Genomic DNA, 14671 nt, shown 5'->3' with positions numbered 1-14671 from the left:
GGTTAAATTCGTGTGCTCCGCTTCAGTGGCCTGGGGTTCGTGGGTTCAGATCCCGGGCACAGACCTAGCATTGCTCATCAAGCCACATTGTGGTGGCATCCCACATAAAACAGAGGAATGTTGGCACAGATGTTAGCTTAGCAACAATCTTCCTCAAGCATAAAGAGGAAGATGCTGGCAACAGATGTTAGCTCAGGGCCAATCTTCCTCACAAAATGAAAAAAAAAAAAGATCTAGGGTAGATGTGGTCCACTAGACTCAAGCTACATGTGCTGTTAGAAGAAGATACATGAAATAAGTATGCAAAAGTTTGGTGACAGAAATGATGACTTTCAAACTTATTGCACTGGAACATTTTTAATTTATATAACAGAATAATCAAAAAACAGTCCCTAATACTTCAATTAACGTTCTCCAAATTAAATATATATGATATATATATAAACATGTGTGTGTGTGTGTGTGATATTTCACCATCTCTATCTCTGCTCTGATCTAGAGCTCTTGGCGTTTTCTTTACTGGCATGTTCAGGTGCTATCAGTTTAGCACCCAAGTCAATGAACTGATGGTCCCCAAATGATCACTGCTGAATGTTTGTGGAAACCACTGAGAAATGTCTCGTTTTTGGTTTCTCCCACCAGCTCACCTATCCCCCTAATGAATTACAACTACCTTCTCTATTATCTACTGTCCTCGTTCCTATGCTCTCTTCACTTGCTGACACTTTCTCTTTGCAAATTAAAGCTCATTGCCCTTGCTTCATCTGGAAGTGCCAGATCTTACAACTCACATCTGTTAATAAATTGATAAACCCATTATAGAATGTTCTTACTGATACAGCATAATTTCATCCAGAGGAAAGACTCTGGACTTAAGAATCAAAAGTCCTGCATTCCATCCTGCCCAGGTCCGACATGAACCAGCCCTGGAACCTTGGGCAGGTCACTTAGCCTGCCCGAACCTCGGGCTCCTCCTCCATAACTTGGAGACAATAATTACAACTCCCTTCACAGGATCTTGTGAGAAGCAAACAAGATGTTTGTGGAAAGTGTTTTGTAACCTATAAAGTACTTTGAAAACCAAAAAGTTTACTCAAATGCTAATGGATTTCCTTCTCGTTTAAGGCTGAATAACATTCCATTGTATGTATATATCGCATTTCTTTATCTGTTCTTCCATGATGACACTTAGGTTGTTTCAATATCATGGCTGTTGTGAATAATACTGCAATAAATATGGGAGTACATATAATTCTTTGAGATCCTAATTTCAATTCTTTTGGATACATACCCATAAGTAGGATTTCTAGATCATATGGTGGGTCTATTTTTAATTTTTTGAGGAACCTTCATACTGTTTTCCATAGTGGTTTCACCAATTTACATTCCCACCAATAGTGTACAAGAGTTTTATTTTCTCCTCATCCCCCCAATACTGATCTTTTTGTGATAATGGTTGTGCTAACAGGTGTGAGCTTATATCTCATTGTAGCTCTGATTTCCATTTCCCTGGTAATCCTGCCATTTGTGACAAGGATGAAACTGGAGGATGTTATTCTAAGTGAAATAAGCCAGCCACAGAAGAACAAACCCTGTATGATTCCACTTATGTGAGGTATATGAAATAGCCAAACTATTAGAAGCAGAGAATACAATAGTGGTTGCCAGGAGCTTGGAAGTTGAGGAAAGGGGAGTTGTTATTCAATCAGTGTAAAGTGGGGGTTGGAATTGGCCATCCCAAGATATATCTCTTTTGCATGAGGGTTATTTGGGCTGGTTACTTTTAAAAACTGCAGACATGAGAGAAACTCTGAAAAGTAGAAGCTACCCTTTGTTAAGAGATATTTACATTTGTAAAGGAAATCTCCATCTTTAAAGGTGTCTACCTCACTGTACCAGGAAGAAGGGGGGATGACCTTATCTCTAGAAACTCTTATCAATGCAGAAGGCAAGGACTTAAATCTGCATAATAACCTTACTCTTGTTACTGTGCATTTCTGGTAACCTCCCACAACTGACTTCCCCCACCCCCAACATCCTCCTTTGTATATAGCTGAGGAGGGTATTTAAGATGAGAACCTCCGCCATTTTGGCGAATTACTCAGTTCGCCTGAGTCTCTCCCATGTATATGTGTTATAAAGCTTTGTTTGATTTTCTCCTGTTATTCTGTCTCATGTCAATTTAATTTCTGGTCTGGCCAGAAGGACCCAGAGTGGGTAGAGGAAATGTCTTCCTCCCCTACAATGACTTCCAGAGATCTGCTGTGCAATATGGTATCTATAGTTAACAATACAGTATTTTGCACTTAAAATTTTGTTGAGGGTAGATCTCATATTGAGATCATACAAACAAACAAAAACAAAAGGATACAAGGAAACTTTGGAAAGTGATGGATCTATTACCTTGATTGCATATGTCCAAACTCATCAAATTGTATACATTAAATACTTGCAGTTCTTTATATATCACTCGTACCTCAATAGAGCTGCTGAAAATGTTACTTGAGTAGAAGAAGTAATAGTACCACCACTAACAGCAGCAGTAGTACTAGTAAAGAGAGGAAAATCTAGAATAGAAAGGGAATTTCAACATTCTCTAAAGATGAAAGTATATATAATTCAATGGCTTAAGGAAAAAATTCTCACGAGTATTCATTTTAGGGAAGGAACTATATATGTTTGTAAAATCTCCCTGATGACTACTTGGGGTACAAGAGGGGACAACTGAACGTGTGTAGAGTTAATCAGCACATGGTGATGGGAGGCAGCTCTTCAAATGCTTCAGGAAAAAGGATAGGTGATGAGAGAGAAAGGGAAAGTTGGTGGGTATGGAGCCAGAAAGAAGGTTGCTTTCGTTCCTTCCTGTGTATCCCACATCATCAGAACATCCGAAATATTTCTTGAGGAGCTGGTGAAGGTGAGTACAAACACCAAAAGTGTGTGGCACAAGAGGGACGAGACAGAGAGAAGCATGTGCAACTAAGCCAGAGGACCTGGTGGAAATGGTGAGGGTCTGTGAGTAGTCACTGGCCTTGGAATTGAATTCAGGTCAACTCTCAGCAGTTTTCTTAAGGGCAGCTAAAACCTGGCCTACACCACAAACCGAACTCGCCATCTTCCTACCAATACTGGCTCTTAGGCTGCCAGTCGCATTACAATATTTCATTTTTTTCCTTCTCTTGCCTAATATCTAGACAATGACTAATCAGCCCTGGCAAATTTTTTATTCAACTACCATGAGAAGTTTGAGATAATATGCACAAATCATTCATTTCTAACCCTGACGTTTTTTTCCTTACAATTTAAATTGGTTTCAGGGGAGTGTCAACTACATTTAGCGTTTAGAGTTATTAAATACAGCCCAATAATGATCTTAGTAGCACCCCAGCTGTTTTAAAAATACGTTATCATTTCATGCAGCATTATAGATATTCCGTGCACTGTTTGGGACAGTCTCATTTTAATAGCCGTTAGTTTTGCCTTCTGGGAAGGTTTTGTTTTATTTACACAGGTTACAGTGAGAAGAATGAGGTTGTGCAGAAGAGGGGTGATTGATGACGGAGTTTCTAGGGCACAGGAGCCCCAGCAGAATAATCAGAGTTTGGCACAGGGCTTCCATGTCCCCTCAAGGTTGTTTGTAGACTAAATAGCGACTCTGGTTTTCATCAGTTGTTGGATCTTTTTATTGCTGTTTGCTTGCTCTGGTAGGAGTGATTCTGCTTGTTGTCCAGCTCTGTTTCCTGCCTTTGTTTTAATGAGGCTGCCCAGATGAGGGAAAGGATAAGACAGGAGCTTCCGAGGCAGGGAGCTAACAACTCTTGCTCTGGAGTTCTACTCCTAAGGCAAAAGCCAGCAGTAACATGGGACCAGAGTCCAGGTCTTCCCCGCCTGCTAGTTATCCTTCAAATTTTCCCAAAGGAACTTGTCATTGAGATGTTGATGACTCTCCCGCACCTTGTTATTTAGAAAACTTAAAAACGTTCTCCTGGTAATTAAAATTATTTATTCTCTTATAAATACATTCTAAGGAATGAGTTTGATCAATATAGACTGATTCAGTTATTCTGTCCTGATTCATGTTGGGTTTGTATTTTCTACTTTGGACATTCACAATAATCAAATGAGTTATGAGATAGGTAGTGATATTTAGAACAGAGGAAAGCAGTGGAATGCAGCACTGAAAATAATAAGAAGAGGAATAATTAGTGAGAGCCCCGAGCAGGGTGGTGGTGGAAAGTCCAGTACCTATGTTTACAAGTAGCACCAAGAGGAGACCTGATGGGACAGGAACAGAGTTGTGAGTGAAAGATGGAATCAGATATCCAGGCAGACATAGGGCGCTAGGTGAACATTAGTTGGGGTCATAACACAGCAGGGACAGGGACAGTATCACGGGATGGGTTGACTGGGAGGTGAATCAAGGGGTAGATCTGAGATAAACGGATCACATCTTGAGGAGGGGAGTGGCAGGGCTAATTACCTTCGCCAAGGGACCAAACCAAACTCAGACCTCAGGCTTCTATCCAGGCAGGGACGGAGGGAGGATTGTGACTCTAAAGATTCGAAGAGCAAGCAACTGGTGGATGCTCAGGCAGACAGATCAGCAGCTTGAGAAAGCACAACTGCTGTTTCGCGGAAACAACAGCCTGGTTTACTGAGATGCCAGGCAGCCTCAGGCAACCAGGCAAGTGCATGTTCGTGAAGGACTGAGGTACCAGTTAGATACAGCCTTCTTCTAGGCAACACTTTCTCAGTTTTGCCTCTTGGTTTATCGTCTCCCCTGCACACTGCACCTTCTCAATTATAAATTTCAGGTGTACATCCTTATATTTTATCTTTTGTATAGACTATATCATGTTCACCACCAAAAGTCTAGTTGCCATCTCTACACATGTGTCCTTTTACCCCTTTTACTCTAACCCCCTGTTACCTGGTGAATTCCTGATTCAGTTTTGGAAGGTTGTATAATTCTTAGAATTTATCCATTTCTTTTTTTTTTTTTTTTTTTGGTAAGGAAGATTGTCCCTGAGGTAACGTCTGTGCTAGTCTTCCTCTATTTTGTATGTGGGATGCCACCACAGCATGGCTTGATGAGCAGTGTGTAGGTCAGTGCCTGTGACCCAAACCTGAGAACCCTGAAGTGGAGAGCACGGACTTAACCACTACACCACCGGGCTGGCCCCAGAATGTATCCATTTCTTCTAGATTATCCAATTTGTTGGCATATAGCTTTTCATAATATTCTTTTATGATCCTTTGTATTTCTGTGGTATCTGTTGTAATTTCTTCTCTTTTCTTTCTGATTTTATTTATTTGATGCTTCTCTCTTTTTTCCTCAGTGAGTCTAACTAAAGGTGTGTCAATCTTTTTTATTTTCTCAAAGAGCCAGCTCTTAGGTTTGTTGATCTTTCCTATTGTCTTTTTAGTTTCTATTTCATTTATTTCTGCTCTGATTTTTATTTCCTTCCTTCTACTGATTTGGGGCTTCATTTGTTCTTCTTTTTCTAGTTCCTTTAGGTGTGCTGTTAGATTATTTATTTTGAGATTTTTCTTGTTTCTTGAGGTAGGCTTGTATTGCTATAAACTTACCTCTTAGTACTGCTTTTCCTGTATTCCACAGATTTTACTATGCTGTATTTTCATTTTTCTCCAGGTATTTTTTTTTTTCTTCACTGACCCAATAGTTTTTCAGTAGTATTTTGTTTAATCTCCACATATTTGTGACTTTTCCAATTTTCTTCTTGTAGTTGATTTCTAGTTTCATATCATTGTTGTCAGAAAAGATACTTGGTATTATTTCAATGTTCTTAAACTAATTGAGACTTGTTTTGTGGCCTAATATGTGACCTATCCTGGAAAATGTTCCATGTGCACTCGAAAAGAATGTATATTCTGCAGTTTTTGGATAGAATGTTCTGTACGTATTTTCTAAGTCCATCTGGTCTAATGTCATTTAAGGCCAATGTTTCCTCATTGATCATCTGTCTGGATGATCTATCCATTGATGTAAGTGGAGTGTTAAAGTCCCCTACTGCTACTGTATTACTGTCTATTTCTAATTTTATGTCTGTTAATAAATGCTTTATGTGCTCCTATTTTGGACACATAGATATTTATAGGTGTTATGTCTTCTTATTGGATTGTTCACTTTATCATTATGTAGTACCCTTCTTTGTCTCTTGTTACAGCTTTTGTTTTAAAGTCTATTTTGTCTGATGTAAGTATTGCTACCCCAGCTTTCTTTTCGTTTCCATTTGCATGGGATATCTTTTTCTATTTTTTCACTTTCAGTTTGTAAGGGTCTTTAGGTCTGAAGTGTTTCTCTTGTATGCAGCATATATATGGGTCTAGTTTTTTTAATCCTTTCAGCCACTCTATGACTTTTCTTTGGAGAATTTGATCCACTGACATTTAAAGTAACTATGGATAATTATGTACTTATTGTCATTTTGTTACCTTTTTTCTGGATGTTTTTGTAGTTCTCTGTTCCTTTTTTCTCTTGCTCTTTTCCCGTGTGATTTGATGGCTTCCTTTGGTGTTATGTTTGGGTTCCTTTCTCTTGATTTTTTGTGTACTTATTATAGGTTTTTGGTTTATGGTTACCATGAGGTTCATGTATAATAATCTACATAAATAGCAATCTACATTAAGTTGCAGGTCTCAAGTTTGACCTCATACTAAAAGTCCTACACTTTTAATCTCTGCTTCTCAATGTTTTATTTTTTAAATTTTATTTATTTATTTATTTTATATTGCAGTAACATTGGATTATAACATTATATAGCTTTCAGATGTAGATCATAATATATTTCAAATTCTGTCTAGATTATATCATGTTCACCACCCAAAAACTAATTATAGTCCATCCCCTTACATGTGAGCCTAATCACCGCTTTTGCCTCCCCCCAACCCCTTTCCCTCATGGTAACCACCAATCCAATCTCCATTGCTATGTGTTTGTTTGTTGTTGCTTTTATCTTCCACTTATGAATGAGATCATACAGTATTTGACTTTCTCCCTCTGACTTATTTCATTTAGCATAATACCCTCAAGGTCCATCCATGTTGTCACAAATGGCCAGATTTCATAATTTCTTATGGCTGAGTAGTATTCAATTTTGTGTATATATACCACATCTTCTTTATCCATTCATCCCTTGATGAGCACCTAGGTTGCTTCCAAGTCTTGGCTATTGTGAATAATGCTGCAATGAACATAAGGGTGCATGTATCTTTATGCATTTATGCTTTCAATTTCTTTGGATAGATACCCAGCTGTGGAATAGCTGGATCATATAGTAGATCTATTCTTAATTTTATGAGGATACTCCATGCTGCTTTCCATAGTGGTTGCATCAGTTTATTTTCTCACCAGCAGTGTACAAAGGTTCCCTTCTCTCCACATCTTCTCCAACACTTGTTGTTTCCTGTCTTGTTAATTATAGTCATTCTGACCAGAGTGAGGTGATATCTCCTTGTAGCTTTGATTTGCATTTCCCTGATAGCTAATGATGTTGAACATCTTTTCATGTGCCTGTTGGCCATCAATATATCTTCTTTGGAGAAATCTCTGTTCCGATCTTGTGCTCATGTTTTAATTGGGTTGTCCATTTTTTGTTGTTGAGATGTATGAGTTCTTTGTATATTATGGATGTTAACCCATTATCTGATATAGGGTTTGTAAATATCTTCTCCCAATTGTTAGATTGTCTTTTCGTTTTGTTGACAGTTTCCTTTGCTGTGCAGAAGATTTTTAGTTTGATGTAGTCCTATTTGTTCACTTTTTCTTTTGTTTCCCTTGCCTGGTCAGACATAGTACTTGAAAATATGCTGCTAAGACCTATGTCAAAGAGTGTACTGCCTATGTTTTCTTCTAGAAGTTTCATGGTTTCGGGTCTTACATCCAAGTCTTTAATCCATTTTGAGTTGATTTTTGTACATGGTGTAAGGTAATGTCTACTTCCATTCTTTCGCATGTGGCTGTCCAGTTTTCCCAACACCATTTATTGAAGAGACTCCCCTTTCTCCATTGTATACTCTTGGCTCCCTTGTTGAATATTAGCTGTCCATAGATGTGTGGGTTTATTTCTGGGCTCTTGATTCTGTTCCATTGATCTGTGTGTCTGTTTTTCTGCCAGTACCATGCTATTTTGGTTACTATGGCTTTGTAGTATATTTTGAAATCAGTGAGTGTGATACTTTCAGCATTGTTTTTTTCTGAGGAATCCTTTGGCTATTTGGGGTCTTTTGTTGTTCCAAATAAATTTTTGGATTCTTTGTTCTATTTCTGTGAAAAATGTTGTTGGAACTTTGATAGGGATTGCATTGAATGTATAGATTGCTTTAGGAAGTATGGACATTTTAACTATGTAAATTCTTCCAATCCAAGAGCACGGAATATCTTTCCATTTCTTTGTGTCTTCTTCGATTTCTTTCAACAACGTTTTATAGTTTTTGGTGTACAGATCTTTCACCTCTTTGGTTAAGTTTCTTCCTAGGTATTTTATTCTTTTTGTTGCAATTGTGAATGGGATTGTATTCTTAATTTCTCTTTCTGCTACTTCATTGTTAGTGTATAGAAATGCAACCAATTTTTTTCTTTTTTTTTTTTAGATTTTTTTATTTTTTCCTTTTTCTCCCCAAAGCCCCCCGGTACATAGTTGTGTATTCTTCGTTGTGGGTTCTTCTAGTTGTGGCATCTGGGACGCTGCCTCAGCGTGGTCTGATGAGCAGTGCCATGTCCACGCCCAGGATTCGAACTAATGAAACACTGGGCCGCCTGCAGTGGAGTGCGCGAACTTAACCACTCGGCCACGGGGCCAGCCCCGAAATGCAACCAATTTTTGTATGTTGATTTTGTATCCTGTGACTTGACTGTATTCATTTATTATTTCTAGAAGTTTTTTAGTGGATTCTTTAGGGTTTCCTATATATAAAATCATGTTGTCTGCAAAGAGTGACAGTTTCACTTCTTTTCCAATATGGATCCCGATCCCTTTTATTTCTTTTTCTTGCCTAATTGCTCTGGCCGGGACTTCTAATACTATGTTAAATAAGAATGGTGACAGTGGGCATCCTTGTCTGGTTCCTGTTCTTAGAGGGATAGTTTTCAGTTTTTCTCCATTGAGAATAATGTTTGCTGTGGGTTTGTAATAGATAGCCTTTATTATGTTGAGGTATTTTCCTTCTATACCCATTTTATTTTGAGTTATTATCATAAATGGGTGCTGTATCTTGTCAAATGCTTTCTCTGCATCTATTGAGATGATCATGTGATTTTTACTCTTCATTTTGTTAATGTGGTGTATCACGTTGTTAGATTTGCAGATGTTGAACCATCCTTGCATCCCTGGAATGAAACCCACTTGATCATGATGTATGAACTTTTTAACGTATTGTTGTATATGATTTGCTAATATTTTGTTGAGGATTTTTGCATCAATGTTCATCAGTGATATTGACCTGTAATTTTCTTTCTTTGTGTTGTCCTTCTCTGGCTTAGTATCAGGATAATGTTAACTTTGTAGAATGAGTTAGGAAGCCTCCCCTACTATTCAATTTTTTGGAAGAGTTTGAGAAGGATAGGTATTAAGTCTTCTTTGAATGTTTGGTAGAATTCACCAGGGAAGCCATCTGGTCCTGGACTTTTATTTTTTGGGGTTTTTTTGGTTACTCTTTTGATCTCTTTATTGGTGATCAGTCTATTCAAATTCTCTACTTCTTGGTCTAGTTTTGGAAGGTTGTATATTTCTAAGAATTTATGCATTTTTTTCTAGATTATCCAATTTGTTGGCATATAGCTTCGCATAGTATTCTCTTATTCTCTTTTGTACTTCTGTGGTGTCCATTGTAATTTCTCCTCTTTCATTTCTGATTTTATTTATTTGAGCCTTCCCTCTTTTTTTCTTGGTGAGTCTAGCAAAGGGTTTGTCAATTTTGTTTATCTTTTCCAAGAACCAGCTCTTGGTTTCTTACGTTTTTCTTTGTTTTTTTAGTCTCTATTTCATTTATTTCTGCTCTGATTTTTATTATTTTCTTCCTTCTGCTGATTTTGGGATTTGTTTGTTCTTCTTTTTCTAGTACCTTTAGATGTGCTGTTAGAGTGTTTATTTGTTATTTTTCTTCTTTGTTGAGGCAGCCCTGAATTGCTATAAACTTCCATCTTAGATCCGCTTTTGCTGTATCCCATAGATTTTGGCATGCTGTATTTTCATTTTCATTTGTCTCCAGGAATTTTTTGATTTCTCCTTTGATTTCTTCATTGACCCAATAATTGTTCAGCAGCATTTTGTTCAATCTCCACATTTTTGTGGCTTTTCTGGTTTTCTTTCTGTAGTTGATTTCTAATTTCATACCTTTGTAGTCAGAAAAGATGCATGGTATTATTTCGATCTTATTAAATTTATTGAGACTTGTTTTGTGGCCTAATATGTGATCAAACCTGGAGAATGTTCCATGGGCATTTGAAAAGAACGTGTATTCTGTGGTTTTTGGATGGAATGTTCTGTATATATCTACTAAGTCCATCTGGTCTAATGTGTCCTTTAAGACCAGTGTTTCCTTATTGATCTTCTGTTTGGATGATCTATCCATTGGTGTAAGTGGAGTGTTAAAATCCCCTACTAATATTGTGTTACTATCTATTTCTCCTTTTATGTCTGTTAATATTTGCTTTATATATTTAGGTGATCCTATGTTGGGTGTATAGATATTTACAAGTGTTATATCTTCTTGTTGGATTGTTCAATTTATCATTATGTAGTGCCCTTCTTTGTTTCTTGTTACAGTTTTTGTTTCAAAGTCTATTTTGTCTGATATAAGTATTGCTACCCCTGCTTCCTTTTCTTTGCCATTTGCATGGAATATCTTTTTCTATTGTTTCACTTTCAGTTTGTGAGTGTCTTTAGGTCTGAAGTGTGTCTGTTGTATGCAGCAGATATATGGGTCTTGTTTGTTTTTTTTAATCCAATTGGCCACCCTATGCCTTTTGATTGGAGCATTTAGTCCATTGACATTTAAAGTAGCTATTGATAAATATGTACTTATTGCCATTTTATTACTTTTTTTTCTGGGTGTTTTAGTAGTTGTTCTCTGTTCCTTTCTTTTTCTCTTGCTCTCTTCCCTTGTGGTTTGGTGGCTTTCTTTAGTAATATGTTTGATTTCTTTTGTTTTACTTATTTGCTTACTTATTATAGGTTTCTGATTTGTGATTACCATGAGGATCCTGTATAATATTCTATGTATATGACAGTCTATATGGAGTTGATAGACTCTTTAGCTTGACCTCTTTCTAAAAGCTCTACTTTTTGACTCCCATCCTCCCACATTTTATGTTTTTGAAATCATGTGTAAGCTCTTCTTTTGTGTGTGTCTATCCATTACCCTCTTATCATTGAAATAGGTAATTTTAGTACTTTTGTCTTTTAATCTTCATCTTATCATCACAGGTGGTCAATCTGCTACCTTTACTATATTTTTACCTTTACATGATTATATTGCCTCATTTTTGGGGGGGGGGTATTTTTTTTTTATTTATAATTTTCTTTATTCCTATTTGTGGTGATTCTTTTCCCACTTAAATAAGTCCCTTTAGAATTTCTTGTAGAACTAGTTTCTTGGTGATAAACTCCTTTAATTTTTGCTTGTCTGGGAAGCTCTTTCTCTCTCCTTCCATTCTGAATGACAACCTTGATGGATATAGTATTCTTGGCTTTAGGTTTTTTCCTTTTAGTACTTTAAATATGTTATGCCATTCTCTTCTTGCTTGTAGAGTTTCAGCTGAGAAGTCCGCTGATAGCCTCATGGGCTTTCCTTTGTATGTCACTTGTTGCGTTTCTCTTGCTGCTTTTAGGATTCTCTCTTTATCTTTAATTTTGGACATTTTAATTATAATGCATCTTGGTGTGGGCCTATTTGGACTTATCTTGTTTGGAGTTCTCTGTCCTTCCTGTACTTTGATGTCTGTTTCCTTCCTTAGGTTAGGAAAATTTTCAGCTATTATTTCTTCAAATAAATTTTCTGCGCCTTTGACTCTCTCTTCTCCTTCTGGGACATCTATAATATGAATGTTAGTGTGCTTATTGCCCCAGAGTTCCCTTAGACTGTTCTCATTCTGTGTAATTCTTTTTTCTTTTTTCTGTTCAGCTTGGGTGATTTCCTCTAGTCTTTCATCTAGCTCACTGATCCATTCTTCTGTATCATCTACTCTGCTATTGAGTCCCTCTAGTTAATTTTGCATTTCCAGTATTGTATTCTTCATTTTTGCTAGGTTCTTTTTTACATTTTCTAGTTCTTTGTTGATGAGCTTACTGTGTTCATCCAGTCTTCTCAAAATATCTGTGAGCATCCTTGTGAGTTTTTGTTTGAACTTTGTTGGGTAGGTTGCTTATTTCTGTTTCATTTAGCCCTTTTTCTGGGGTTTTGTTCTGTTCCCTTGCTTGGAATGTATTCCTTTGTCTCCTCATTATGCCTCTTTCTCTGTGCTTATATTTGTGTATTAGGTGAATTGGCTATGTCTCCTGATCTTGGAGAAGTGGGCTTATGTTAGAGATGCTTTTTGAGGCCCAGCAGTGTGCTTCCCTCTCATCACTAGTTCAAATGATCCAGGAATGACCCCTTTATGGGCTACTTGTGTCCTTCTGCTGTGGCAGGGTTGCTCCCACTGCAGTTACTCAGGGAGTCTAGTCTTTCCTTCCCTGGCCAGCTGTTTGTAAATCTGATTTGGGGAGCCTCAACACTGTTGACTACAAGGTCTAACAGTACACTTCTGTTGCAGTTTTCCTGGTAATTGGGTAGGTTCCCAGTGTATCTGGTTGCTAGGCTCAGGGGCTTACAGTTGCTATAGGCCTCAGCCCTATAAGCCTTTTGTCAGTTCTCCTAGGAGTGCAGCTGAGTGTGGCTGGCCCTAGGCATGGGAACACTCAATTGTTTCAGGTTTTGGAAGATGGGGCTGATCCTTTTTATGGCTATTTGTGAAGCACAGGTCTTCTGCCGCTGATAAGCCTCACTCCCCACAGGACCACACACACAATCAACACAGTCCTGTTGTGGGCACACTTCCCAACCCCCAGAGGGTACTCCGATGCCCCACTGCAGAGGCCCCCATCTCTCCACCAATGCCCCCCACAGGTCACCTGGTCCTCACATAGGCCCTGCCCCACAGAGGCAGGCAGACTCACCTGGCTGTACAGGATCAAGGCATCCAGTCAATGCAGGCTGACAAGTAAACTGAGGGCTTGCTGTTAGGTGGGGCCAGTCCCTAGGGCCAGCCTCCTGCCCTTTCTGAACCAGATTATATTTGCACTCTAGTGGGTGTTGCAGACCCCTTGGCTAAGAGGTCAGGGGAAGGATTTCAATGGCTTCTGCCAGGATCTGTGTCAGCATGCCTGGACTAGGTCACAACAATGGCCAACATCAATGTCTCAGTCTCTGGAGAGGTCTCTCCTCTCACTGAGATGCACCCAGAGCCCACTAGGTGAGTCTCTTTTCACCAAAAGACTGTCAGCCTTCTCTTTGGTGATTTTAGGTTGCTGAGATAGGTGAGTTTGTGCTTGGGCCCTTTAAAACCTGGGTCTTTTCAGCTTTCGTCCGATAGCTTTTCTGGGGGTATCACCACTGCAGTTAATAGCCAGCGAAGCCAGATAGTAAGACCCTCGTCTCAGTTATGCTGAGTCTGAAGGATGCTTATAGCAGTATTGGTCCCCTATCCAGAACTCACTCCTCCAGGGAGGGCTGTGTACCTTAGGGTGGCTCCTGCCTGGCTAGCTGAGAAACTCTGCTGCTCCTGAAGGTCACTTTTTTTCTCTCCAGAAGGAATTTCTGCCTCTTCTACCTTAGTCAGGACTGTCCCTTGTTGTGGGTGTTCTTTTTATCCAGTTTTCAGTTTTCCATCCAGGGTAATTTTTCCAAAACTAGTTGTAACCTGGTTGTGTTCATGGGAGGAGATGAGTGCAGAGTCTGCTTACGCTGCCATCTTGATGAGATCTTCCAGTGCTGTTGTCTTTTGACCTTCATATTAGATTTAGAGGTGGTTGATCCGTTACCTTTACTATATATTTACCATTGCCAGTCATGTTTTTTCTTTGATAATTTTCTTCTTCCTATTTGTGGCCTTTTCTTTTCCACTTAAATAAGTCCCTTTAACATTTGTTGTAAGGCTGGTTTAGTGGTGAGGAACTCCTTTAGTTTTTGCTTGCCTGGAAAACTCTTTCTCTCTCCTTCCATTCTGAATGATAATCTTGCTGGGTAGCATATTCTTGGTTGTAGGTCTTTTTCCTTCAGCTCTTTGAATGTATCGTGCCACTCCCTTCAGGCCTGTGAGGTTTCTGTTGAGAAGTCAGCTCATAACCTTATAAAGTTTCCTTTTTACATTGCTTTTTCTCTTGCAGCTTTTAGGATTCTCTCTTTATCTTTAATTCTTGACATTTTAATTATAATGTGTCTTGGTGTAGGCCTCTTTGGCTTCATCTTGTTTGGTGCTCTCTGTGCTTGCTATACCTGGATATCTATTTCCTTCTCCAGATGAAGTAAGTTTTCAGCTATCATTTCTTCAAATAAGTTCTCTGCCCATTTATCTCTCTCTTCTCCTTCTAGGACACCTATAATGTGAGTATTTGTATGCTTGATGTTGTCCCAGAGGTTCCTTAGACTGTCCTCATTCTTTTAAATTCTT

The 14671-nt window shown here is 38.5% G+C and overlaps 1 long non-coding RNA gene across 1 annotated transcript in view; it reads left to right on the top strand.

Annotated features, from left to right (window-relative positions):
• The window catches only part of LOC139082545 (uncharacterized), a 113113-nt gene that overhangs the window by 14121 nt on the left and 84321 nt on the right, over window positions 1-14671 (top strand). The gene's annotated exons all lie outside the window — the stretch shown is intronic.

The sequence above is a fragment of the Equus przewalskii genome, chromosome 1 (genome assembly GCF_037783145.1).
Source record: "Equus przewalskii isolate Varuska chromosome 1, EquPr2, whole genome shotgun sequence".
In the NCBI taxonomy this organism is placed as follows: Eukaryota; Metazoa; Chordata; class Mammalia; order Perissodactyla; family Equidae; genus Equus; species Equus przewalskii.
The sequence above is the reverse complement of the archived record's forward strand: the minus strand, read 5'-3'. Positions and strand labels throughout refer to the sequence as shown.